Source organism: Phyllostomus hastatus, unplaced genomic scaffold (genome assembly GCF_019186645.2).
Source record: "Phyllostomus hastatus isolate PE091 unplaced genomic scaffold, TTU_PhHast_1.1 phas_scaffold_193, whole genome shotgun sequence".
NCBI lineage: Eukaryota > Metazoa > Chordata > Mammalia > Chiroptera > Phyllostomidae > Phyllostomus > Phyllostomus hastatus.
The window spans coordinates 2162396-2187264 of NW_025334015.1; the positions used below are offsets into that span (position 1 = coordinate 2162396).

The window sequence follows — 24869 nt, forward strand, 5'->3', positions numbered from 1 at the left end:
TGCCCAGAGGACTGCCCAGAGGTTTTTCAAATTTCTATAGGCTCACAAAGGACACAGATTGGAGAGTAAGGTGGTTCTAAGAGAGAAACCAAGGACAAAGTAGGAGGAAGTGTGTCATAGAAGTGCTTGAGTCCCTGATTCTGGCAATTTCTGGAATCTGGTATATTCCTATCCTTCCTTGAGTTTTTTTTTTTTACTTTGACTAAATCAAGCTGAGTTTCTGTTACTAGCAAGCACAGAATCCTGACCTCCCCTAGGACCTTAAAAAATCTCCCACATCAAGCAGAGAAAATGGGCACAAAGTAACTACTCAATATTTTATTCCTCAGATATACCTTTTCCCATAATCTAGTTCAATACTTTTATTTAAATCAAAACACAGGCCCTTGCTGGGTGGATCAGCTGGTTGGAACCCATAAACCAAAATGGTTGCAGACTTGATCCTTGGTCAGGACACATATGGGAGACAACCGATCCATGTTTCTCTCTTACATTGAGGTCTCTCTCTCTCTGTCTCAATCAATGAACAAATATATTCTCAATGAGTATTAAAAGAATAAAAAATAAATAAATGGAGACACAGGATTAAGTACTTTTCCCAAGTCCACCCAATTCTACTCATAACAGAGTTTACACTAGAACCTGAACTCTCTTCTCAGAGCAGTGTCTATTCAGCACAGACTGCTTCCCCTCTCATTTGTGGCTAATTAGTCTCAAGGTAAGTGGTGATCACAGGATTCATATTTGGTGAAAAAATGAACAAATAATTTATGACTATAAAGTGATGATACAATTGTTTTTTTCATTCATTCAACAAATAGCCTGACATGCACCTACCTCTGTGGTAGGTGGGTATTTTGAGACAAACAAGGCATGCTCTTTGATCTCTAGTTCACCAGCTGGAGTGAGAAACAGTAGAACTTACCAGAGTTCCCATACCATCAAATCAGCCATCTGGGGAGTATTTTACTAATTACTTTTGCAGCTGAGAGTTAGTCCCTTCTCAGTCCATTATAAACATAACAAAATGTCACCTCATAATGTCACAGCTGCATTTAAATTTATTTTTAAACAAAAATGATATCACTCAGCTCTGGATGATGTGGCTCAGTCGGTTAGAGCTTTGTTTTATAAACTGAAAGGTCATGGGTTCAATTCCCAGTCAGGGCACGTGCCTGCATTGCACATTCAGTCCCTCATAGGGATGCCTATGGGAGGCAACTGACTGATGTTTCTCTCCCTCTCTTCCCCCTTCTCTAATATCAATAAACAAATCTTCAAGTGAGGATAAAGACAAAACAAAAAATGATATTCAGCTGGACCAATTATATGTAGCACTTTGGTTTGTGAAGATGCAAAACATTCTCCAAAGACAGTGATGTTCTCCTACTAAGTGTATTCAAAAGAATATGCTATATAGGTTCCAAGAGTTGTAAAATAGGAAATACGAAACTGTTTTACCTAAGGCCAGGCAACATCACTGCCCTGAAGGGAACTATACCATTCAGGATGAGTACATTTTTTAATGTATGGCTAAAATAATTAGTTCTAGAATTTATATTAAATTTCCTGATAGGCCTGTATCTTTTTACAGGTAGGTGCCAGGATCACCTTAAGTAACCTTGAGTCCTTTCCAGCTCTGTGATTCTACAGTTGCTTATGTTGGATTCTCCAAGCCTGGAATAGGCTTAAAAGCTATTTCTGTCCTATTTCTCTTTCTTATATAGGTCAAATCTCATTCCAAGAGTACCACGACCACAACAATAACTACCTCATGGCCTGGCTATTTTAGATAGCCTGATAAAATGAAAATCAAGTATGACCTCCAAGCCAGAGTTGGCTGATACAGAATTTGACCTGAATATGATTTAAGTGAAGAGGCAGTCAGTATCTTAAGTTTTTATTTTCATGACACTGGGCTTTGCAGAACAGTTAGACTGAAAGTACAGAAAAATGATTAATGAATTTAAACTGCACTACTCACATTCCTAAATCAGTGACTCCATTTGCCTGACAACAATGAAAATCCAAATGTCTGGAGACTCAATCCTATGAGTCTCTGTGTGAAAATGGTGCCTATCTTCTGTCAACTCCAGCCAGAGAGTGTCAAGGCAACTTTCTCATCATATTTCAATTTTATTAATAAGTTTTCTTGTTGTATTGGTTATCCCCAAAGCTGAGGTGCCTTTTTCCATTCTTTCCAAGTAGAGCTGGATATATACTTCTTCTTGCATATGTTCTTCTAGTTTCTTAGAATTAAGTGCTAGTTGCAGTTCTTGGTAATTTTTCTCTACATGAATGTACTGAATGAATTCTCTGAAGGTAAGGACTTATTGTTTGGTTTCCAGATGTATTTACTATCTGGTTCTACTTGTTACGATTTAAACTCCAGAAAACATGGAATCTCACATCTAGTACACTGCTTATCATATAGTAAATGATTTATAACTATTCATTGAATTATTGAATAAATACATGATGAACAGTCATTCTTTAGGACCCAAATATGATGACTCCCAAAGCAGTTATGGGTCTTCCTTCTGGCCTTTAGTACTGTTTGTATTTCTCTATAATAGCATTTATGTCATACTCTACATATTGTTTATGCTATATCTGATTTCCCAGATAAACTGGGAAAAATATTTTATGGCAAGAAATATGTTTTATAACTCCAGGTCCTATGTGTCTCAAAATAGTAAGAGCTCACTGAATGCTTACTATTTGAATGATTAAATGAATGAATAAAAACATTTCTATTGTAACAATGAACACAAATGATTCATGATTTAACATCATATCTCAAATTCTGCCTGGACTCTAGAGCTTTCCAAACTGAAGAAACCATGAGTCACAGGGCTTAGAGGGGAGGGGTGTTTGTTTGTGGAGGACATGTTTCCCAATCTTGATGAATCACATGTATAATCACCCCAAGTGCATCCTGTCTAAGGAAGTAACCAAAACCCCTATTTCTGGCCCCAATGGCATTTTGGTTTTATGAGTAAATGCCACTGGCATGCCCTTAAACAAATGCCCTCAGAAAGACCTCAGCCAGTGCTGTAGCCTCTGAGGGTAAGATTGCAGAGGAGCATCCTTGTGAAGAAGCACAGAAAAAAGGGGTCACCATATTCACTTTTGCTGTAACCACTAACTGGTGGCTTTGTTCAAGTTCTCTGAAGCATCTGTCACACTCTCACAAATCACAGGTATGATCATGTTATTCTCCTGCAGGAAAATAAATTCAATGGTTCCTATCATCTAAAGAATAAAGACCAAACTCATTGATCTTCAATTCTAATCTCTCTAGAATCTAGCTCTGACCTAATTCACCAACCTTATCTTCCTCCACTCCTCCATAAACATATGCTCCAAACAGAATTAATGACTTTCTGATCACATACAAGGTCTATACTTTGCCTTATGACTTTGCTTCCTCTGTTTTCTCCTACTATGCCCACCTCCTTCCATTTCTGTATGTCTGAAACCTATATATTCCTTGAGTCTCACAAATGCCACTACCTCCACAATATCTTCAGTGATTGTCCTATAAGGAAGGTGACTTCCCCTTTGAGCATGCTCAGACTTAATCTACACTCCTATTGCTTATTTTCCATTGCTTATTTCTAATGTATATTATAAATACACATGAACGAGTTCATATTTCTATTAAATCACTTCCTGGAATACATTCTAATCTTAGCCAGTGTGACTGTACTTTAACTCCTGACAATGTCAGCCACAGTCGACCCTCAAAATACATGTTGGCTGAGTGGAAAAGTGGAAATAGTTCAATTATTTAAATCCTTATCCTTGGTTTGGAATCTTTAGAAAAAGTTTGGCATAGGAGTTTCTCATTCTTGTCTCTCATGTTTTATCCCTTACCTGCTTTCCAAGAAAAAATATTATGAAAATCTGAAACATTCAATCTAGATATCAGAGTAGGTAAACTGTGCTTTCCTCCTCCCACAACCACATCAAAATTACATCTAAGGTATAAAACAACCAACATTAATAACCACATGAAGACTAGCTGAACAGAATTCCTATAACTAAGGATTTAAGGAAGAATCCATGTTGAAACTGGCATGAAGGGTGTGGACAAAATAGGCAGAATCCAACCCTCAGTGTGGCAATTAAGAATCAGGTAAGATCTCTCTGTTGAGGACTTCCCTGCCCTGGCGAGTAAGAGGCCCAGCCCCACATGAGCTCCAAAGTCTAAGCCATCAGTGCCTGAAAGAAGAGTCCCTTAACATCTGGTTATAAAAACCAGTAGGGATTGCATCTGAGAAAAACAAAAACCTGTTAAAGATCAAAGCTCTTCTCTTAAAGGGCCAGAACACAACTGACTTAGTCACAAACCTACTGGCTCTAAGTTCCAGTGCAAGGGTACAGCTCAAAAAGTACCAGGGACATATCAGGAGAAACTGAATTTACTAACTTCAGGGAAAGGAATGGAGAGACAGCAATTGAGGTAACACACTTCAGGGACAAAAGTGCTGGCAGGCTCCACAGTTCCTTTGCTGAACTCTCCTCCAACCTATCAACCTGAAACAGTGAGCACAAAATCTGAGTCTCTATTAACCTGAGTAACACCATTCACCCTGCCCTGATGAGTCCCTGAGAGTCCACCCCACCAACTCACCACCTGGTCAGAGACTCTTCCAGAAGCTCCTTCATACAAGCAGCCTGCATTGGCTCCTGTTGTAGACTTTCCCAAATCTCTGAATGCCCCACATAACCCAAACAAGCAGTGGCCAAATTCAGCAGGCCTTCTAGCTCTTGCTAAGAGGCACAAAGCCCAGCATAATCAGCACTCGTCTCAGCTTGCACAGCAACTCCCATCAGGTGACCCCAATCTGACATACTTATGGCCATCTAGGTTTGGAACACTCTTCAACTAAGAAACCATAAGCCCAGCACAAATGGCAGCTGGCCTCAGTTCATATTATGGGGCCCACAAAAGGGTCTTAAGCCCAGTAGAGTGGTAGCTGACCTTGGTTTGCATCATAGCCTCTCCAAGTATCTTCAAGTCCAGCACAAGTGGCAATCAACCTCAAATCATTTTGTAGCTCCTTCCAAGAGGCCCCAAGCAAGCACAGGTGGCAGCTGACCTTGGCCTGCAATGAAGCCCCTCCCAAGAACCTCCAGAAACAACACAACCAGTGATTGGCTTCGACACACATCAGAAAATCATACAACCATCTCCATAAACAACACATCCAAAGATCAGACTCAGCTAGTACCAGAGCCCTGCTAAAGTGATTTCCACTCTGTCAGGTCAAACCCCACAGAACAACTCATTTGCTATAGTCATGTCCAGACCTCACAGTCAATGAGTCAGAGGGTCAAACCTACCCAATGATGTGTCAACAGCAATTTAGGCTCAACTAAAACTAGAGGGCACACAAAACCCACACAAATGACACCCTTGTAGCTCCTGGCTGAGTTGAACAGGACAACTGTGCTGCTGGGCCCTATAGGACACCTATTACATAAGGCCACTCTGTCAAGACTGGAAAACATAACAGGTCTACCTAATACATTGAAACAAATACTGAACAGCAGCCAAAATGAGGAAAGAAAGAAACATGTACAAAATGAAAGTACAGAACAAAATTATAGAATAAAAACTAAACTAAATGGAGACAAGCAACCTACCAGATGAAGAGTTCAAAATACTGGTTATAAGAATTCTCATGAACTGAGGGGAAAAATTATGAACTCAGTGAAAACTCAGTATAAAAAAGGAAACATAAAACATAAAAAAGAATGGTCAGAAATGAAGACTACAATAACTGAAATGAAGCCTGTATCAGAGGGAATCAACAACAGATTGTACAAAGTTGTGGGTCAGAACAGTGATCTGGGAGACAAGGAATCAGAAAACACTCAGCTGGAACAGAAGGAAAAAAATTTAAATGATAGTTTAAGGGACTCCCAGATCAATATCAAGTATAACAACATTCATTTCACAGAGGTACCAGAAGAAGAAGAGAGAGACATAGCGATTGAAAACCTATTTAAAATAATGATGGAAAACTTCCCTAACCTGCGGAAGGAAATAGATATATAATTCCAGGCAGTACAGAGAGTCCCAAACAAAGTGAACAAAAAGAGGCCCACACCAAGACACAGCATAATTAAAAGGCTTACATTAAAGACAAAGAGAGATACTTAAAAGCAGCAAGAGAAGAACAGTTACTAATAAGGGAGTTCCCATAAAACTGCCTGCTGATTTCTCAACAGAATATCTCTAGGCCAGAAGGGACTGCCACAAAATATTCCAAGTGATGAAAAAAAAGCAAACTGCATCCAAGATCACTCTACCCCAGCAAAGCTCTGATTTATAATCCAATGAGAGATAAAGAGTTATCCCAACAAGAAAAAGCTAAAAGAGTTCATTACTATTAAACCAGTATTATAAGAAACATTTAAAGGATGTCTTTAAGAGGAAAACAAAAGATCAAAAATAAAAATAAGAAAATACAGAAAAAAATCTCACCAACAAAAGTAAACAGTACAAGCAGAAAATCAACCAACTATAAAGCTCGTACAAATTTAAAACACAGAAGTAGAAAGACCATGTGTAATTAAAACATTAAATTAAGAAATATAAACAAACATACAGCCAACATCATATTCAATGGGCAAAAATTAAAATCTTTTCCACTAAGATCAGGAACAAGACAAGGCTGTCCACTTTCACCACTTCTATTCAATATAGTACAGGAAGTTTTAGCCACAGCGATCAGACAAGAAAAAGAAATAAAAGGCATCCAAATCAGAAAGGAGGAAACAAAACTGTCACTGTTTGCAGATGAAATAATAGTGTACATAGAAAATCCTATAGATTCCACCACAAAACTGCTTGATCTAATAAATGAATTTGGCAAAACAGTGGGATACAAAGTCAATATCCAGAAATCAAAGGCATTTCTGTACACCAACAATGAAACAGCAGAAGCAGAAATCAAGAAAAAAATCTCATTTGAAATAGCACAAAGAAAAATAAAATACCTAGGAATAAACCTAACCAAAGAGGTAAAAGACCTGTATTCAGAAAACTACATAACACTGAGGAAAGAAATCAAGGAAGACACAAACAAATGGAAACATATACCGTGTTCATGGATTGGAATAATTAATATCATCAAAATGTCCATACTACCCAAAGCAATTGACACATTCAATGTAATACCTATTAAAGTGCCAATTGCTTATTTCACAGACATAGAACAAACACTTCAAAAATTTATATGGGACCATAAATGACCCCGAATAGCTGCTGCAATTTTGAGAAAGAAGAGTAAAGTAGGAGGGATCACAATACCTGACACTAAACTATACTACAAGGCCACTGTAATCAAAACAGCCTGGTACTGGCATAAAAACAGGCATATGGACCAATGGAACAGAACGGAGAGCCCAGAAATAAACCCAAATCTCTACAGTCAATGAATATTTGACAAAGGAGGCAGCAACATAAAATGGAATAAAAATAGCCTCTTCAACAAATGGTGTTGGGAGAACTGGACAGCTACATGAAAAAAAAAAAATGAAACTTGAGCACCAACTTACACCTTATACAAAAATAAATTCAAGGTGGATAAAAGACTTAAATATAAACTGTGACACCACTAAAGTCCTAGAAGAGAACATAGGTAGGAAAAGCTCAGATATTTCACGCAGAAACTTTTTACTGACATGTCTCCTAGAGCAAAGGACATAAAGGAAAGAATAAACAAATGGGACCTCATCAAAATAAAAAGCTTTTGCACAGCTAAAGAAAAGAGTATCAAAATCAAAAGAGAACCAACTGTATGGGAAAACATACTTGCCAATGATACCTCAGACAAGGGTTTAATCTCCAAAATATGTAAAGAACTTACATGACTCCACTCTAAGAAGACAAGCAACCCAATTAAAAAATGGGCAAAGGACTTGAACAGACACTTCTCCAAGGAGGACATACAGAAGATCCAAAGACACATGAAACGATGTTCAATATCACTAGCTATCAGAGAGATGCAAATTAAAACCACAATGAGATACCACTTCACACCAGTCAGAATGGCCATCATAAACAAAGCAACAAACAACAAGTGTTGGAGAGGTTGTGGAGAAAAGGGGACCCTAGTACACTGTTGGTGGGACTGCAGACTGGTACAACCACTATGGAAAGCAGTATGGCATTTTCTCAGAAAACTAAAAATGGATCTGCCTTTTGACCCTGCAATTGTACTGCTGGGACTATATCCTAAGAACACTAGAACACCAATACAAAAGGACCTATGCACCCCGATGTTCATAGCAGCACAATTTACAATAGCTAAGTGCTGGAAGCAACTTAGATGCCCATCAGTAAATGAATGGATCAAAAAACTATGGTACATTTACACAATGGAATTCTATGCAGCAGAAAGAAAGAAGGAGCTCCTACCCTTTGTAACAGCTTGGATGGAGCTGGAAGGATTATGCTAAGCGAAATAAGCCAGGCAGTGAGAGACAAATACCATATGATCTCACCTTTAGCAGGAACCTAAACAACAAAACAAAGAAACAAGCAAACTGTAACGAAAGACACTGAAACAGAGGACAGACTGACAGTGACCAGAGGGGAGAGAAGAGGGAACTTCAGGGGAGAATGGGTAGGGTTTACAGGAACAAATTTAGAGGACACATGGACAAGAACTGGGGGGAGGGTGGTGATGAGACGGAGGTGGGGAGGGTGGGGTGGGTGGGCTGGAATGGGATTAGAGGGGAGAAAACTGTACTTGAACAATGATTAAAATAAAAAAAGAGAAAAAAAGAAATATAAACAAACATAGAAAGAAGGTAAAAAATGAGAAAACTATAAAAGTGGGTGTGTAAGTAAAAATTGTAGTGACTTTAGAATTTATTCAAACTTAAGTAAACATCAAATTAAAGTAGACTACTATACACTTTGCTTAGTATATATGTAGCACATAGTAAAAACAAACTAAAAATCTATAAAAGATATATAAGAAATAAAGAGTAAGGAATCCAAAGTAAACTCTACAAAAATTCATCAATATACAAGAAAAGAAAGCAAGACTGGTCACAATGGAGACATAGGTAAACACGGGTCACCTCCTCTCACAACCATATTAAAATTACAACTAAACTACAGAACCACCATCACTCATAACTGTCAGGAACTGAACTGAATGGAAGTCTGACATTACGGACTAAGAAAACCACATCCATCTCGATTGGTAGGAGAGGCAGAGATGGGGAGAAACAGAACAGGCTGGTCCTATACCCATGTGTGGTCAATAAAAATTCAGGAGAGCTATCTTGTGAGTGAAGGGTCCCAGCTCAACAACAGCTCTCACCCCCAGTCCAGGGTTCCAATACCAGGAAGATAAGCCCCCATAACAGCCAGCTGTAAAAACCAATGGGATTTGAGTCAGTGAGGGGAATACTGGATTTCCAAGAAATGCCTCTTTAAAGGCCCACACATGGACTTACTCACACTCACTCCGTCTGAGTTCCATCACTGGGGTAGCAGTGTGAAAAGTCCCAGGGTCATATGGGGAGGAACTAAAGTGTCTGGCATCAGGGCAAGAGCAGGGGACATGGCTTTCTACCAGACAAAAAAGAGGGCACAGGCCACTGTTCCTTTTCTGAGCTCTCCCCCCACAGAGCCGTAGAGTCAGCAGGCAGGAGCCATATCTGAGATTCCATCAACCTGGCTCATAGAGTTTGCTCCACTCTGTGGAATCTCTCAGGCTCTGCCTCACCCAACTTATGGTACACTCAAGCTGTTAACAGTGGCTTTTCCATATAAATAGCTGGTCTTGGCTCAATTCTCACATCTTCCTAAATCCTCCCAAACAAGTAATGATCAGCCTCATTGAGCCCCCAGACCCCATATCTCTGGTTAAGTGGGCCTGGGCCTGGCACTAGCAGCAGCCAGTTTTGGTTCCCAGTTTGGCCTCACTTGGGAACCTCCAAGCCCACCATAAGTAGCAGCTATTTGCAGATTGCTCTGTAGCTCATGCCGGGTGGCCCCAGGTGGAACACAGGTGATGGCTGACTTGGCTGGCATCACCCAGGAAACTCCAGAGCTTGTACACCCATTGGATGGCTACAGATCATGTTGGAACACCACCATCCTGTCCCTGCACAGCTGATCCTCCACAGAGAGAGGAGGTTGGTGGTCAGTGGTCACAGCCAGTCCTTGCAACTGACTGGCCTGCTAAATCTCTCCCATTGACCTGCCAACAGCAATTGAGGCTCAACTACAAGAGGAGGGTGTACTCACCCCACATGGAGGGTGAAGCTCAAGTACCCAGCTTGGGTGATAGGGGAGGCTATGCCACTGGACCCTACAGGACACCTACTACATACATTACTCTATGCTACCAGGACAGTCATATCAGCTCTACCTAATACATAGAAACAAACACAGGGAGGCTGCCAAAATGAGGAGACAAAGAAACATGGCACAAATGAAAAAGCAGATCAAAACTCTAAAAAAAAGAGCTCAATGAAATGGAGATAAGCTATCTATCAGATGCAGAGTTCAAAACACTGAATATAAGGATGCTCAAGGAACTTAGTGAGGACCTCAATGCATAAAAAAGATCCAGTCAGAAATGAAGGATATATGAAGGATATACTAACTGAAATAAAGAACAATTTACAGGGAAACGATAGAGTGGATGAAGCCAAGAATGAAATCAATGACTAGGAACATAAGAAAGCAAACAAACAAACAAATAAAAAAAAACCCAACAAAGAAAAACAACCAATTAGAACAATAAGAAGGAAAAAAAAAATCCCCCAAAACAAGGACAGTGTAAGCATCCTGTAGGACAACTTTAAGCATTCCAAAATTTGCATCATAGGGATGCCAGAAGAAGAAAAGAAAAAGCAAGAAATTCGAAATCCATTTGAAAAAATAATGAAAAGAAAACTTCCTTAATTTGGTGAAGGAAATAGACAGGCAAGTCCAAGAAGCACAGAGTCCCAAACAAGACAGATGCAAGGAGACCCACAGCAAGACACATCATAATTAAAATGCCAAAAGTTAAAGAGAAAGAGCATCTTAAAAACAGCAAGAGAAAAGCAGTTAGTTACCTACAAGGTAGTTTCCATAAGACTGTCAGCTGATTTCTCCAAAGAAACTTTGTAGGCTAGAAGGGATTAGCAAGAACTATTCAGTCATGAAAAGCAGGGACCTCAGCCAAGATTATTCTACCCAGCAAAGCATTCATTCAGAATTGAAGGGCAGATAAAGAGCTTGCCGAACATGAAAAACCTAAAGGAGTTCACCATCACCAAACCATTATTTATGGAATGCTTAAGGGACTTATTTAAGAAAAAGAAACCTGTCTGGTGTGGCTCAGTGTATTGAGTGCCAGACTTCCAACCAAAGTGTCATGGGTTCAATTCCCAGTCAGGGAGCATGCCTGGGTTGCAGGCCAGGCTCCCAGTATGGGGTGCATGAGAGGCAACCACACATTGATGTTTCTCTCCCTATCTTTCTCCTTCCCTTCCCCTCTCTCTAAAAATAAATAAAATCTTTAAAAGAGAATTCCAAGCATGCCTAACTTTAAAAAAAGATCAAAACTATGAACAATAATGGCAATACATACATATCTATCAAGTGAATCTAGAAAAACAGACTAATCAAACAAGAAGAACACACAGTCATGAATACGGGGGACATGTTGATGGTTTCCAGATGAGAGGAGAGTGTGGGGGAATGTGTAAAGAGGTGGGGGGGGATTAAGAAGTACAAATTTGTAGTTACAGAATAGGCAAGGGATGTAAAGTACAGTATAGGAAATGGAATAGCCAAAAAACTTATATGCATGACCCATGGACATGAACAGAGGTATGGATTGCCTGAGGAAGTGGGGGTGCTGGGAGGGGAGCAAAGGGAAAAAATTAGGACAACTGTAACAGCATAATCAATAAAATATGATTTAAAAGAAAAAATAAACAAGAGATTAAAATAGAAAGAACTACAAAATAATCAGAAAATAATGAACAAAATGCCAATAATTATGTAACAATCAATAATTTCTTTAAATGTAAATAGACTAAATCACAAGATATAGGGTGGCTGAATGGATTAAAACAAGACCCATACACATAGTGCTTACAAGAGACCCACTTCATATCAAAAGAAACACAGTGACTGAAAGTAAAGGGCTGGAAAAAGATATCTGATGCAAATGAAAATGAAAAAATAAGCTGAGATAGCAATACTTATATCAGATAAAATAGACTTTAAGGCTTTTAATAGCCTAAATCAGATAGACTTTAAGGCTATTTTATCTGTACCTTGAGATAGGTACAGATACAAAGGGTGTACCTTGAGACAAAGGGCATTTCATAATGATAAAGAGATTAACACAACAAAAGAATAAAACCCTTGTAAATATTTATACACTCAATGAGAAGCACCTAATATTTAATGCAAGTGTTGACAGATATAAAGCAAGAGATGAACAGTAAGACAATAAGAGTAGGGGATTTTAACACCCTTTGACATCAATGAAAATGTTTTTTAAGTATTTTTATTGATTATGGTATTACTGCCTTTATCCCCCCTCCGCCCTGCCTCCCCAATCCTTCAGCATTCCCCCCTAGTTTATGTCCATGGGTTGTACCTATAAGTTCTTTGATTCCTCTGTTTCCTATACCATTTTTACCTCTCCCTATCTATTTTATGCCTATTAATTATGCTTCTTCTTCCCTGTACCTTTCCCCACTATTCCTCCCTTCCCCTTCTCCACTGAACTCCCTCCATGTGATGTCCATTTCTCTGATTCTGTTCCTGTTCTAGTTGTTTGCTTAGTTTTTGTTTTCATTGTTTGTCTTTTCTTTTAGGTTCATTTGTTGATAAGATTCAGTTGTGAGTTTGTTGCCATTTTATTGTTCATATTTTTTTACCTTCTTTTTCTAGGTAAGTCCCTTTAACATAATAATGGCTTGGTGATGATGAACTCCTTTAACTTAACCTTATCTGAGAAGCACTTTATCTGCCTTTCCATTCTAAATGAAAGCTTTGCTGGATAGATTAATCTTGGATGTACAACCCTGCCTTTCATGACTTCAAATACTTCTTTCCAGCCCCTTCTTGTCTGCAAGATTTCTTTTGGGAAATCAGCTGATAGTCTTATGGGAACTCCTTTGTAGGTAACCCTCTCCTTTCCTCTTGTAGCTTTCAGGATTTTCTCTTTGTCTTTAATCTTGGGTAACTTAATGATGATGTGCCTTGGTGTGTTCCTCTTTGGGTCCAACTTCTTTGAGACTCTCTGGGTTTCCTGGACTTCCTGGAAGTCTATTTCCTTTGCCAGATTGGGGAAGTTTTCTTTCATTATTTGTTCAAATAAGTTTTCAATTTCTTGCTATCATTCTTCCCTTCTGGCACCCCTATAATTCAGATATTGGAAAGTTTCAAGTTGTCCCAGAGGTTTGTAAGACTCTCTTCACTTTTTTGAATTTTTGTTTCTTCATTCTGTTCCAATTAGATGTTTATTTTTTCCTTTTGTTCCAAATTGTTGCTTTGAGCCCTCATTTCCTTCCCATCACTGTTTGTTCCCTGAATATTTTGCATTATTTCAGTTTGGGTATCTTTCTTATGTTTTTTTTTTTTCATTTTTAAACCAAGCTCAATCAGTTCCGTGAGCATTTTGATTACCAGGGCTTTAAATTCTCCATCAGATAGGTTGGCTATCTCATTGCTTAGTTCTCTTTCTGAAGTTTTGCTCTGTTCTTTCATTTGGGCCATATTTCTTTCTCTTGGCACACCTGATAAGTTGTAAGGGGGTGGGGCCTTAGGTATTCACCCAGCCAGAGCAACACTCTTTGTGGTGCTGCCTGTAGGGGAGGGGCCAAAGAGGGAGCAATGCAGCTCGCCTGCTTGTCTCTAGCCCACTTTCTAATGGACTCTGGTGTGAGACTGGGAGTTTCTCCCACTGTGGCAACCCCTGCCATAGTCCACAGTCAGTTCTGAGTCTCAGTTTGGCCTTTAGGCAGCCCCGTCCACCCAGGCCCCCTGCCTCATTGTGGTTTTTCTGAGCCAGCCCTGTCTGCACAGCCTCGTTGTGGATTCTTACTGGTCTGGTTGTTCTGGTTGATGTTTTTCTTTAATTCCTTGGTTGTCACAGTTCCATGCAGTTTTATTATCTGGCACTTCTGGTTGTTTGTTGATTTTAGATTGGTTGTTATCTTCCTTTTGGTTGTGCGAGGAAGTGAAGGGTTTCTACTTACACCTCTGTCTTTCAGGAGTCCTCAATGAAAATTTTATACAGGCAGGAAAATAAATAGACATAGTGATATTAAATTATACTTCAGACCACAAGGACTTAAGTAATTAATATTTTTAAAGGATTTATCCCATAAGCTTCAAAATATGCATTTTTTTCTAGTACACATGGGACATTTTCCAGGATAGACCATATATTATGCCACAAAATATCTCAATAAATTAAGAAGATTAAAATGATATCAAGCATCTTCTCTGATATCAATAGTATAAAACTAGAAATTAATTATAAGAAGAAAACTAAAAAACACACAACTATATGGAGGCTAAATAACATGCTACTAAACAATGAATAGGTGAACAATGAGATCAAGGAACAAATTAAAAGATTATTTGAGACAAATGAAAATGAAAACACAATGACCCAAGTTTATGGGACTCAGCCAAAGCAGTTTTATGAAGGAAGTTTATAGCAAAACAGGGCTACCTCAAGGAGCAAGAAAATTCTGAAATAATATCACTTTACATCTTCAGTGACTAGGAAAAAAGAATTAAAAAGGCCCAAATTCAGTAGAAGAAAGGGAATAATAAACATCAGAGAGGAAATAAATGAAATAAACTCTAAAAAATGTAGAAAACATCAGTGAAACCAAGAGTTGATTCTTTGGAAAGATAAAAAAAATTGGCAAAACTTCAGCCAGACTCATAAAAGAAGCAGTGAGGACCAAAATAAATAAAATCAAAAATCAAAGATGTGACAACTAACATCACAAAAATAAAAAGGATTAGAAGAATATACTACAAAACAACTGGACAACCTACAAGAAATGGATAAATTCCTAGAAACTTACAATCTTCCAAGCCTGAATTAGTAAAAAAGAAAAATTTTAAACAGACTAATAACTACTAATGAAATAGAATTAGTAATCAAAAAACTCCCAATAAGCAAAATTCCTGGACCAGATACTTCACGGGTGACTTTCACCACACATTAAAAGAACTAAAACCCATCCATCTCAAATTATTCAAATAAAATTGAAGAGGAGGGAAGGCTCCCAAACCTGTTTGATGAGGCTAGAATCATCATGATCAAGTGGAATTTATTCCTAGGGTATAAGGTGGATTCAATATCCACAAATCAGTTAACGTGATACTCCACAAAGACATAATGAAGGATAAAAATTATATAATGATATAAATAGATACACAGCCCTGACTGGTGTAACTCAGTGGATTGAGCACTGGCCTGGGAACAAAAGGGTAGCTGGTTTGATTCCCAGTCAGGGCATATGTCTGGGTTGCATGCCAGGTCCCCAGTAGGGGGCACTCAAGAGGCAACCACACATTGCTGTTTCTCTCCCTCTCTTTCTCCCTCCTTTCCCCCCTCTCTAAAAATAAATAAATAAAATATTGAAAAATAAGTAGGTGCAGAAAATGCTTTTGACAAAATCCAACATCCATTAATGATTAAAAATTTGCTGCATAATGGGGATACAGGGGACATACTTCAACATAATAAAGACTATATATAACAAACCTTAGCATACAAGTTTGAAAAGCTAAAAGCTTTTTCTTAAAGATTCAGGATAAGACAAGGATGTCCATTTCACAACTTTTATTCAGTATTGTACTGGAAGTCCTAGATACAACAATCAGACAAGGAAAAATAAAAAGCATCCAAATTGGAAAGAGGGAAGTAGAACTGTCATTATTTGTAGACAACATGATACTATATATGAGAATCCTAAAGAATCCATCAAACACTATTGAAACTAATAAATAAATTCAGTAATGTGGCAGAAAAGAAATTTAATATTCAGAAATTGGCTACATTTTATACACCAATAATGAACTACCAGAATGAGAAATTAAGAAAAGAATCCATTTTATCATTGCATCAAGAAGAATACATTACATAGGAATACATTTAATGAAATAAGACTAATGCTCAGAAATTTGTAAGACACTGAGGAAAGAAATTGAAGAAGACACAAAGAAATGAAAGCATATACCATGCTCATGGATAGGAAGAATTAACATTATCAAAATATTCTACTACCCAGAGCAGTCTAAAAATTTAATTTAATTCCTATCAAAATACCAATGACATTTTTCAGAACTAGATTATATAATATTTGAAATTTATAATGAAACCACAAAACGCTTCAAATAGCCCTAGCAAATTAAGAAAAAAGAATTAAGTTGGAGCTATCACCACCTTATCTGATACCAAACTATACTGCAAGGCTGTAGTAATCAAAAACTGTGTAATACTAGGATAAAAACAGATACATAGATCAATGGAAGAGGAAGACCCACAAATAACATCCACACATACATGATCACTTAATCTATAACAATAGGCAACTCTATACAATGAGGGAAAGATAGTCTCTTCAATTACTACTGTTAGGAAAAGCTAACAGACACATGCAAAAAAATGAACAACATGATAAAAAATAAACTCAAAATGTATAAACAAGTTAAAATGTAAAACTCAAAACCATAAAACTGCTATAGGAAAACATAGGCAGTAAACTCTTTAGCGCCGCTCTTAGCAATATTTTTTTGTATAAGTTTCCCTGAGTAAGGAAAACAAAAGAAAAAAAAATAAACAAGTGGGACTACATCAAACTAAAACTTTTCACAGAGAAGGAAACCATTAACAAAATGACATCCTACTGAATGGGAAAAAGTATTTGCTAATAACACATGAAAATATGCTCAATATCACTAATCATCAGGGAATGCAAATTAAAACCACAATGAGGTATCACTTTATACCTGTCAGAATGGCTACCATCAATAAATCAAGAAACAACAGGTATTTTCGAGGATGTGGAGAAAAGGGAACCCCTGTGCACCATTGCTGGGATTGCAAATTGGTGCAGCCACTGTGGAAAATAATATGGAGTTTGCTGAAAAAAATAAATAAATATAGAACTAACATATGACCCAGCAATTCTACTCTGAATACTTACCTGAAGAAATCTAATACACTAATTTGAAAAGATACATGCATCCCTATGTTCATTGGAGTATTATTTATAATAGCCAAAGATGGAAGCAACCTAAGTGTTTAAGGATAGATGACTGGAAAAAGAATATGCAGTACATGTATACAGTAGAATATTACTCTACAGTAGAATATGGAGAATATAGTCTTTATAAAGAAGAAATCTTACCATTTGCAACAACAGGGATAGATCTAGAAGCTGTGGTAAGTGAAATAAGCCTGTCAGAGAAAGAGAAATACCATGAATTCACTTATATTTGAAATATTAAAAATAAAATAAATGAACAGACAAAACAAAAACAAACTAATAGATAAAGAGAACAAATTCATGGTTGGCAAATGGAAGGGGGCTAAGGGAATGGGTAAAAAAGTAAAGAGATTAAGAACTATAGTTGTTAGTTATAATAACAGCCATAAGGATGTAAAGTGCAGCATAGGGAATGTAGCTGATAATACGGTAATAGCTACATATTGTGTTGGATGGATACTAGATTTATCGAAGTGATCATTTTTTTATGGTATATGAATGTCTAATCACTATGTTGTACACCTGAAACTAATACAGTATTGAACATCAACTGTAAATAAAAGTAATTTGAAAACTAAAACAAGAATAAAAGAAAATATTTTGTTTCTGCTAACAATTTGTTTTACATCTAGGAATCTCAAAGGCAATGTCTTCATTGCAGGCTTCCTTCCTCCAGATATCCAGTGCCTTGCAGCCACTTTGTGAGTAGATTGAATGAGCTTGGGAGAAAAATATGATTTTGATAACAAAGTGAAATAAATACATAATAAAGATGGGCTTTGCTGTTTCAGAAAGCAAACTTTTAAAAAGGTTATATTCCAAAAACAAAGGCTTTTTTGTTACTGGTTATTTCAGACTGTCCATGCCACAGTGCCAATTTGATTCTTGGGTGAACATGGGTTCTTCAGTGTGGATAGTGAGAGCTGAGGCAGTAAGGCTTAGCTCTGACTGCAAAGCACTTTGGTCTCCTTTCTGTTTATTAGTACTTGTGTGGTTATGAGCAATGTAACACAGAAGTCGACTGAGGTTAAAATCACTCAGGCCAAGGTGAGATAAAGAAAGAACAGAATTTCAAGAGTCTTGTTTGCTCTATTGTCTTTGACAACAGTCACATCTGGGCGTCTGAAGAAGACAGGCAGCTGTTGCTGCAGCTGAGAGCCACCTGCCCTCCTGCCTCTCCACAGGCTGCAGTCAGGGCAGCACGGGTCCCACCTGCACCACTTACTGACTGCATGACCCTGGAAGAATTTGCAATCTCTTCATCAGTTAAGTGAGGATAATCATACCTTTTACAAAATAATGTGGTCAGATTTTATAATCTGTAAAGTTCTCTTTAAACATTGGTTGGTGTTATTCATTCAAAATAACTAACTTTAGATACCCTACACCTGGAGTTAGTTAACAAACTTTTTGTGAAAACAGCCAAATAATAAATATTTTAAGCTTTGCTGGCCATATTTTCCCTGTTGTAATTACTCAATTTTGCCTTTGTACTAAGAAAGCAGCCATTGGAACATGTAAATGAAGAGATGTACTTTATTTCAATAAAACTTTATCTACAGAAACAAGTGGCAGACTAGATTTCATCTATGGACTGTATTTGCAAATCCCTGCTCTACATCTTTGCAGAAAATAAACACATGAAGCACACAGAGGGACATATCTAAAGTGCTTCCCAGGGTGAAGACTGACATTGTCAGTTTTTGTGAGCAGCTGTCCTAATATTTTCAGAAATCTCTGTAAGGTACTTTCCAAATTCAAAGTTTTAGTTTCATATCTTAGCATCACCATTTTCTTCATCATCATCATTTTGTACCCAACTGAGAATCATCACCAAGAAAGGCATAAAAAACACTAGTTTTCTATACCTACTAGTCAGCCATACTCTGTTCTTCAAAAGACCGCCCTGATTATTGTTAAACAAAATATCAATCATACTTGTGGTGAAATGTCGCTACATTTTTTACTAAATTGGCCCTTTGAGCAACATGAATTTTAATGGATCGGTTTATTAACCTAAAGGTTGAGCCAGAGTGAGAGTAACCGAATGACTTGTTCATAATTAGTATTATTTATAATTATTTTACTTGGAAAAATATCACCTTAAATGTCATGATGTTTTGTAATTGCTTCAGATGAGATTCAAAATAATTGACTTTGCAAATGTATTTTAAAGAATTCATTTAAAAATATCCCAAGCTGCTGAGAGTCATCTGGAGGAGGTGAGATATTGATATCCATTCCTAGGAACAGGGAGAGATTGATTCATTTTTTTTAACCCAATGAACAGTGAGCTGTGGTTGTTTCTAGACTCTAAAATAGCTGAGATGCTGATGTGGTGCTGTGCTTGTCCCTCTCCCCCATTAAATCTGCTAAGTGAGTATGTTCTTTGAGTAGTGGCTTGTTTTTGGTCAAATATATATTTGTATACATTTTGTATTAAAAGGGGGGTAAGTACATGCTTGATAGGAGAAGAGATATATATGTGGTTGGTGGTTTCAGAAAAATACAGTCTATGTACGTAAATTTGTGCATCTCATCACGTGATTTAGACAATGTTCAAGATACGTAGGTATAGGTTGTAAACTTAGCATCTCTAGAAATATTCAATTTTTCAGTTGATTGGTGAAGAAGAAAAGAAGTAGGAGGATACATTAACATCTGAGGAGATACAGCTTTTAAAATAATTAAGGTTCTGAAATATAGGTAAATAAGTCACTAATAAGAAGCATGCAGCAGAATAACAATGATGATGATATCTTATAATTATATAACACTGAAGAGTCACAAACTTTTGGTGTGTTCATGTGTGATTTCGTGTGCACCTCCCATCCACCTACATTTGGATGCAGGAAGGAAGGGTAGGACCAACTTCATTTGACAGATAAGGAAGAGAAGGCTCAGTGAAGCCAAGGGGTCTGCCCACATCTTCACTGCCCTCCGGCACATCACACTGCTTCTGGAACCCAAGGAAAAGGTGAACGTGTCCACAGGGTATCAAAGCCAACTTCAGCCTTCCTAGGTCGATCGAACTAGCCCAACCCAGAGAGTATGCACCCAATTTCCCATTTGAGACATTTCAATGAATTAGTATCAAGAATATCCCAGGCAAGGAATATGGTGGTGGGACAATCAGCCCTGTCTCTTATCTGCTTCTCCCAAGCCCTTTCACCTGCTCCTGTGCCTGAAGCACTTGGTGACATGTCTTCAGGCAGCAGTGCCCAGGACATAGATAGGTCACTCTCCCAAGCAGCCAAGCAGATGCCATCCATCACTGTCTGCATGTTTGAAAAACAGAAAAGTGTAGCCAATGCGGGGGGGGGGGGGGGGAGAACATTTGAAGGTAGCTAAAAGGGAAAGAACGGCAAGTTTCCCACTTATCTGCCAAGAAGTTTTCTCCAGAAAGTGCTGTGGAAATCGGGGTTTACGTGTTTAAATTCCTATACACACACTCACACATACACACTCACAGGGTCCTGCAAAGCTCAATGGAAAAACACCCAGGTGAGAGAAATAAGGGTATATTAACTGATTAATTGTTATCTATTGTTTCTTTAGCAATTATAATCTATGACGAGCATTTATTCATATTATAATACTCATTCAATCCTCAGAAAAATCCTTTAAGGTTTATTAGTAATATATTTTTCTCTCCCTTTTGTAGACCCCCCCAAAAAAGATAGGAGATCCAATGTTTTCTTGCTCAAACTAATTTCACAAAATGCAAGTTGACTTCTGACTCCTAGTCCATAACCAAAAGCAACGGTGAGAGATGAAAGACGGAAGGAAAGAAGGGGGACGTCTGAAACATGAGTTTAGAGCAGAGAGCCTGAAAACATCATCAGACCAAAATTCCTTCTGGTTTAGGTCAGAAGTGCCGAGTTGGTGTGGCTGCATGACACACAACCAGAAGGATAAGGCTGATTTTCAGGCACACCTGCTCATTTTGCAGCTGAGTATTCACTTTCAAACTCTGGCCTCTGATGTCCTGTGAAGTTGCTGGGGCAGCCGAGTTGGCACCAACTTCAAACTAGTTTAAGTCTCTGATTCACTTCACAAACATCCCTCTCCAGATCCAGGGTCAATCTTTGCATCACAACCTACAAGCTTTTTTTTTTTCTCCTTTGCGGCTTCTCCCTTTACTCTCCAATCTCCTAATTCCTCTGCACCGCCTTCCAGTCTTAGTCTCTCCTGACCACCCCCCCACCCCCCAAACTCGTGTCTGCTCCATGTGCAAGCCCCACCATCAGAGGCTAAGCGCCTCTCCACCAATCGCCCCCCCCCCCACCCTCTCCAGGCACTTACCTGGTGCTTGAGGCCTCAGGCACCACCCGGCTGCCCTCAGACTTCTTGGTTCTGTGTGTTCGATGCCGCCACCCGGCATCCAGGGCCTGGGAGCCATGAAAGTCCTCAAGCTCTTTGTCACTTTCCTCCTTAGTTTAAAACACTATTAATAACGACAAACAATAAAAAATGGCATTAGCTGCGGCTCTCGCCGCAGTCTCCTGAAGTATTATCTCAAACCCCACCATTGCAACAAAGAAATCTCACAGGAAAATCAGACGCCAGGAGAAAACTTCACTGCTGCACATTCCTCCGCCCTTCGGGAGCGCCCCCTTGTGGCAGATGGGGAGCATGGCAAGGCGGTCAGGGCCTCCACTGGGAGGATGGTGACCGACCGGTAAAGGGTGCAAAGGGCTTAGGGTGGGTCCCCGGGTGTGGAGTCCGACTCCAGCCATGAATAACAGCTCCTGTGTGCACTGCACTCAGGGAAAAGCTTTGGGGAGACCGCGTCCCTGAGCCCGGAGGTCTCCGAGGCCAGGTGAGTATGGCCTGAATCACAAATGTGCACAAGTCACACTCTGTGTGCGATGTGGTAATGGCAACCGTTTGCCTCTGCCGCGGGCCCGGGTCCGTCACGGCACAAATGTATCACAAAGTCGGACATTTCACACAGGGCAGTGCTGGGAGACGGGCGTAGTCTCCCCTGTCTGAGTAAAGCGTGAGTGTCCAGTCTCCTGGAGTCTCGCCAGGGCAAGCACACTGTTGGAACTCTGGAAACTTACTGCTCCCCACCTTGATGCAAACAGACTGTATGTCCAAATAGTATCTTTCTGCAGAGAAATATAATCTTATTCACTCTCACTGACCCTGACAGGCAGATAGGAAATCAAATACATTACTCTTTCAGCAAACAGAATCAGAGGCTCATGCAACCAAGTAAAGAATCCAGTGCACTAAGAAAGAAAAAAAACCCTGGAGATGAGGGTTCAGGTTTCCTGACTTCCTCCTGCCCATGTGTTCTGACCATGCTCTGTCTCTGGAGAGCAGGGGAAATGATGCTCGCTGACTTCCCCAGTGCAGGGCAATGAGCTGTCCCATTAAGGAGTGTTGATTGGCTCCCTGGCCATGAGGACAGCGTGCTGGGTGTGACACAGAGAGGCACAGACTGAGGCTGCAGGAGAGGATTTACTATTATGTCAAATGTCAGGGAAGCAACCACTGGTTGTATTGGAATGTTCTTTGTTCACCAGAACCAGTGGTGGGGCCTGAGTAAGAAAATTTGCAGGATGCCAGAAGCGCTCAGGCCAGAGTTCACCACATGTCTTGTGAAACATTGTCATCTCGCCATCATGCTAATTCTGAGATCTTGGCTGTTAAGTTAACTCCAATTTTATAGATAAAAATACTGAGTCCTGGGTGGTTAGCATGAAGTAAGAAGCAGAGACAGAAATCAAGCCTAAATCTAAGTAAGCCTAGGGCTCTTCTCAGCACATCACATTGCTTCCCTGACTCTTCTAGCCATCCTGTGGAGGGAATTCCAGCCAGAGGTCAGTAGAGAGCATATCATATTAATTTCAGCAGACCACATCTCAGGCCAGTTCCCACAGATCTCTGTTATATCCCACTACTTCCCTGATACTGGTGGCAGCTCTGTACTGAACCACACAGGAAGACTAAGCTTGGAGTAAAATCATAAAACTCCATTCATTAAAAACCACAGGTTCTTCATGGGCTCTTTCTCCATAAACATTATAGACACTATTGTCTATAGGCAAAGTGAGCAATGTGCTGCTAAGATGATGATGATGAACATGATGAAATGAAGACAAGTCAATACAAGATACTTATCATGAACTCAGTAAATATTTCTTAGGTCTACATTGGGCTCTGGACTGAATATGAAGAAAAGCAACCTTCCCTGAAGGCAATAAACTTTGTCATAAACTCACATCAAGTAAAGAACAGCAACAAGGATTTGGAAAATTCAAGGAAAGCTGCAAAAACAAAACAAAAATCATTTTCATGCACATGGATCTAAACTGAGGACCTTCAGAGATAAGACTGCATGAAGGAAGGAAATAAAAGTCCAGAAGTACTTCTCAAGGGGAAAGGGTCAGGGGGTCTGGGGCATGTAAAGGATACTGATTGGATCAGGGTTTGAAGAAGAGAAAATCAAGTGGGGTGGGAAAGACAGTCTTGTTCCCCTTTGGGCTGCTCAGAGCATCCCATTCTGCTCTGAAGCCCACACGAGGCAAAATAGAGCACACGAAAGTATAGCAACCAAAGTAAAGAAGAGAATGGAAATCATATCATGAGGAATTTGGAAAACTGGAAATGTTTAGGCAAATAAAGATAAACTCCATATAGAAACTAATTACTGTCTCCAAATATCCAAAGGATTCTCAGGTAGAAGAGGGATGAGATCTGTTCTGCCAAGCTTAGAATGGAGTAGAAAGGAGCAATGGAGATAAACTTCAAAGAGAATGCATTCTGACTCACTAGAAGAAAAATATTCTGCTTGTTCAACCCCAAATTGGAAAAATCACTTCCTGTCTGGAGAAGACTAGAAGGGCTCTGCATCTGCAGCCCCTTGGTGAAGGAAAATACCCAAGCACAAAGGCCTGCTGTGCTCAGATAACCCTTGGGGCAACTCCATCTGAGACCACTTGCATCTGTAAATAACCTTAGGTTCTAACAGAAAGAATGAACCAAAGAAACACCTGGAATCCTCACACAGAGCATTTAACTCCCATTGAGAGATGTCGTGGTTTAATATGTTCAGTGATTACCTAAATCCAAAATGCTTGTTGCTTCTTCCTCTCTTTCCCTCAAACAGAATTATTTACTCTACTGTCTAAGGTAATTCTCATATTTAAGTACTTCCTAATGGGGACAAATGCCCTTTAGTAAAGTGGAAAACACAAATAAAAAGGCAAAAGTCCTAACTCTGATTAGTTTAAAAGAATCTTAGGTTTTAAAAGAGCCATTTAGAAGCTATCTTATCAACAACCTCACTGATCATGTCTGAATTTCTGCCGTATCTTCCCTGATTGACTATTTTAACTGATTTCTGTTTGAGTGTTGCCTCCAAAGCTGATTTCATCATAGATCATTTTCATGGAGAAATAAGAAAAATATACTCATGGAAATGCATCAATAAGACATGGAAACAAAGAAAAACAAAAATGGTACCTTTAATATGCACTTTGTCAGAGTTTAAATACAGAACCTAAAATTAATCAGGATTGAAAGAGTCAGAATTATAGTAAATTTTTGAAAATAATCTCCTGCAGTTT

General features: G+C 38.9%; 1 long non-coding RNA gene across 1 annotated transcript in view; it reads right to left on the reverse strand.

The window, feature by feature from the left end:
* LOC123832607 overlaps window positions 1-21762 on the reverse strand; it is a 53409-nt gene extending 31647 nt beyond the window's left edge. Inside the window, exons 1-2 of the long non-coding RNA XR_006788098.1 lie at window positions 21595-21762; window positions 17431-17480 (exon numbers count right to left, since the gene is read on the reverse strand). This is a non-coding gene — a long non-coding RNA (uncharacterized LOC123832607). The remainder of the gene's footprint in view (window positions 1-17430; window positions 17481-21594) is intronic.
* Window positions 21763-24869: the final 3107 nt, after the last annotated feature.